General features: G+C 33.8%; 1 long non-coding RNA gene across 1 annotated transcript; it reads left to right on the top strand.

Annotated features, from left to right (window-relative positions):
• The first annotated feature begins 205 nt into the window (after positions 1-205).
• Positions 206-2,945, top strand: LOC141591023 (uncharacterized). Its single transcript, XR_012520604.1, has 3 exons — positions 206-374; positions 468-530; positions 2,808-2,945. It is a non-coding gene; the product is annotated as an uncharacterized LOC141591023 (long non-coding RNA).
• The last annotated feature ends 1,759 nt before the right edge of the window (positions 2,946-4,704 follow it).

Below are 4,704 nucleotides of genomic sequence, written 5' to 3'. Positions count from 1 at the left end.
TTTTTAATCCGTTTTTATAAAAATGCGGCTTTACATGTATAATAATGTTAATATTAATAAAAATATCCGTCTTAAGTTTGTAGTAGGTTTGAGACGTATTTTAGTGGAAAATCGACTCAATTTAAGGTTTTGGGCTTAGGATGACCATTGAGCCTTTCTTTTATTTATTCCCCTCCACCAATCCTACACTCCAAACCCTATCTTCTTCCTTCTACTCTAAAATTCCAGCAACTTTCCTCAACAAACAAACATAAAACACCATTGTTACACCATTTCTTCCATTTCACTAAATTCCTCATAACTTGCTCAATTCTTATCCGAATCAAGTGATTTTCGCGTCTATCTTCTCCTCTTTCCGTTCTCCATCCATTCATGTAAGAAAGAATCCAACTTTCCTCTTCCCCTTATTCTGGCCGTGCATGTAAGGCACGTTTTTCCCCCGACTAAATCGTTTTCTTTGTGTTTAGGTGAGTTCTTGTTCAACCCGGAGTAGTTTTGAGTCGGAAGTGTTTTCTTTGAAGAGCTAAAAGGTAACGGTGATAGGTTACTCGATATTATGTTGAATTTATATGTATTTATGTGGTTGTTTACTCTTTTAGTGAACAAGTTTACATTTTTACTTGTGTTTGTACCATGTTTGTATGTGACGGTTTTATACAAGTTTTACTTATCTATTTTGAGAAAAGATGGTACCTTTAGATTCATGGTGAAGTGGGTAAATGAATTGGGTAGTTTATTTGAATGGAGATTACATGTTTCATGCTTAAAATTTTGTCTTAAGACGGCTTCACTAATTGTCTAGAAACCATGCGTATAGGTTGTTGATGGGTGTGTTTTGTGGACTATTTTTTAGTCGGTTTCTTGGGTGATTTCAGCCAAATTGTTAATTCTCGTCTCTTGTGTATATACATGTATGATTTGGGTAACTAGTATGGACGAATACCACTTTACTCGTGCTTAGAAACCCGTCTTAAAATCACCCGTGTTGGCCTGGACACGTGTCATTCCTGACCGAGGCGACCACCAATGCTGCTAAAAATATGACAGATGGACCGGCATCGAAAAATTAGGTGGTTTAGCCACTTGAATCACTCGATTCGGAGTCCGTATGAGTAAATGGCGACCGTTTTACCGTTTCAAGTTATATAAATATATATATCCTTGTGTCTGATGGTTGTTTATGCTTTTTATTCGTATCATGACCCAAGTTTTCCCTTGTTGACTCGTATATGTTTATGGGTTGTTTGGATTTTGGTTTGTTTACGTTTTGTCTCGTGTTTCTTATTAGTTAATTCATTTGTTATCGGTTATTTATACTTTGTTCAAGTAACATGTAAATGTGAAACAAAATGTTTATTCATGATAAGAAAGCATGAAATGATGTTATATGCTTCATATTTGAGTTCATATTCATTTGTTTACATTTTGCCATATGTTTTGTATTACTTGTTCCATTTTGAGCTCACTTGTTCCATTTTGAGCTCAAGTGACATATAAATATGAAATATAAGGTTTATTCAAGTTATATAAGATTGAAATGGTATTATATACTCCACATATGAGTTCTTATTTGTTCATGGTCGAATCTTTATCAAGTTTCAAGTATGAAATGACTTAGTATATTTCATTTATGGGTGTACTTACTCATTTCCATGTTTCCATCATGTTTCAAGTATGAGTGATTTATTCTAAGTAACTACTTGTAATGAGTCGTATTCTTGTGAAAATGTCATAATGATATACCGTATTGCTTGATATACCCTTACGCCTTACTTGTGCCGTTCTGCCAAGTATTGGTTTGCGCCGCTCTCGTGTCGTTCTGCCGGAAGTTGGTTGATTTATGTTTTTTCCCGCCCCTTTCGGATTGTTCTGCCGATTGCGGGATACCTCATACCGTATTATGGTGACAATGCCTTTATGCTATACATTTTGCTTGACTTGTCTTTACGCCTCTTTCGGACTGTTCTGCCGATTGTGGGTTTAGCTCATATTTTCCGCCTCTTTCGGACGTTTTCGCGATTGTGGGTTCTCGACTTCCGTTCGTCGATCGAGTCTTGGATGCGGACTGTTCGCCGCATGTCGAATCGGGGACCGTTACGCCCGAGAGTCCGCGATTTAGACTATGACTGAGTCTTGGGAGTACCATTGTCATCCTACCAGGGGAATTATATATTTATATATGAGTAGTAAAGGTCTTGCTTGGTTATAGATATCGGTGCTTGTCTTTCAAGGTAAGAGTTATGCCTTGTGCTGTTTGTCTTGGTCCTATCGGATACTAGGGGTGAGCTATAAGCCCTCTAGTTGCGATATGATCGTCGGGATTGATGATCTCATCCGTTCTTATGGTGAGATGCAAGCCATAAGTATGAATGTGACATTAGTAGCCACGTCCCGTGCAAGGTTTACTAAGTGGTTTTCCAAGTAATGGCTACAATTTCTATCCTTGTAATTTGCATTGGTTGATCCCTCACTTAACTGCTTCACATGATTCAGATTCTAATCTCATATCTATGTTGTATTTCCTCGAAATGCGTGTTTTTGTATAAATGACTGTATTGTTGTCTTTCATATTATTTATTTGTCTCACATGAATAGTTGATTCTTTATTATGCTAATGTTGATCTATCTTGTTCCATCTCATTCAATTGCCATGTTTACACATAAACTTGATATTCATGTCTTTTGTAAGTATCTTAAATGACTTACCTGTTTTAGTTCTTTGTTATGTTCGTTTCGACATTTTATGGCTGGGAGAATCTTGAGTTACTCCCCACTGACTGTGGCGTTCATGTTTACATGAATGACAGGTATTAGTTGGTGCATCTATGGGTTGAAGACATGTGTGAGCTAGCGAGCACCTTGGATTAGTAGTCGGTTTAGCAAGATTGCTTAGACTTACCTTTTATTGTATTGTCATTCGAGGGATATATTTCCCTCATCTTGACTATCACGTTTGTATAATTTAATCTTTATTTCCGCAATCCTTTATTTGTATTTTGGATTTTAATAAACCCGCGCTTTAAATTTTTAAAAGTTTCAAAAATTTCCTAATTTCAGCTTGAATTTATAAGTGATGTTTTCCGCTTTATCGCGGGGGTTCACATTGGTCCCTTGAACTTCAAGTGGCATGCTTCCCAAGGTAACACCGTCTTGATCGGAACGCCTTTCCGCATGGCACCGTCTTGAAGGAACTCCGGAATTACAAATAATAATAAAATACATAGCTATTCCTATTATACATTTGTAATGTGAAAAACTAGTAAAAATAAAATTGATACGAAATCACATTAAAATTACAACCGAATCGGTAATCCCTTACATTACGGGTAATACCGATTAAAACTAAGGCCATACTAAGATAAATTACATAATTCAAAATTATATAAATAAAATATGATATTCATCAATGAAATATGCAGTATTATTATATGATCTAACATGCCAAATTAACTGCCAAATCACCCTATTTAAACCTTATATCGTATATAATCCGGTTTTATGGAAACGCGTGATAATAACTTATTAAAATCACAAATCAATACTTAAATCAAATTTAAGCTCAGGTTAATTACCCTAACTCTCTTAGGACTCAAAAATTAGTCTTTACTCAATTTTTGACAATAATTTCAACTTGGTTTTCTATTATTGCTTATTAAACTTCTCTTAATCATAACAATTATGAAATAATTCCCAATAAATCATAAAAATTTGGAAAAATTCGAAATCATATTTTGTAAATACTGGAATAATATCAAGATTCCAAAAACTCAATAACATTTGCCTACAAAAATATTTATAAATCACTTCATTAATAAATCGTATAAATAATAACTTTTACCATTTAATTCCAAATTAAACATAAAAATTATGAAAAAATCAAAATCAAAATTTTGAACATTCTTAAATAATTTTCAGAACCTGGAAATGGCAAAATTTCAACCAAACTTTTTGAATATAACTAATAAAGTTACCCTTTTATCGATTTTATCACATAAAAATCAATAAACATACCAAATCAATCAAAATTAATCATGAAACTTTAGATCTGATGTTTATATCATATATACAATATTAGGAAAAAATTTCATGCCATAAAATTCATTTTAGCTATTTTTCCTAAAAATAGTTACTATTTATATCATTTTAACCATTAAAATTATAAATCATGCATAATAAATCACATTTATCTCAAATTTTACATAAAATCTGTAAAATATGCATGTCACATAATATTAAAATTTCATGGCCTGTTTCGAAGTTTAACTATTTTTAGTCATTTAACCTCCAGTTATACCATTTTTATCACATAAAAATCATAAAACATGCAAAACTAATCACAATTATCCGAAATTTTGCATACAATATGAAAAATATGCATGTGAAGTCATACTAAAAAAACAGCCAGTAGTGAAGTTTAACTATTTTTAGTAAACTAGTTGTTGCACCGCGCCCTATCGGGCGCGGTGCCCAAATTTGGCGAAATGTTAAGTAAACGTGGAGATCTAGAACCCCACGCGGGGGCTAGTTTGCGCTTTGCTCACGGTACCACTACTACAAATACAGGCAACCACAACGGCCCTTTAACAACGCTTATTCACGAAAATCATCAAAACACGTTGTAGAATTGATTCCGCGAATTTTACCAAACTTAATTACAACGGTTATGTGTTGTTAACCGTTGTTATTGAGAAAACTAATAACAAC

This window comes from Silene latifolia, chromosome 7 (genome assembly GCF_048544455.1).
Source record: "Silene latifolia isolate original U9 population chromosome 7, ASM4854445v1, whole genome shotgun sequence".
Taxonomy (NCBI): domain Eukaryota; kingdom Viridiplantae; phylum Streptophyta; class Magnoliopsida; order Caryophyllales; family Caryophyllaceae; genus Silene; species Silene latifolia.
This window is presented reverse-complemented; position numbering and strand designations above follow the sequence as displayed.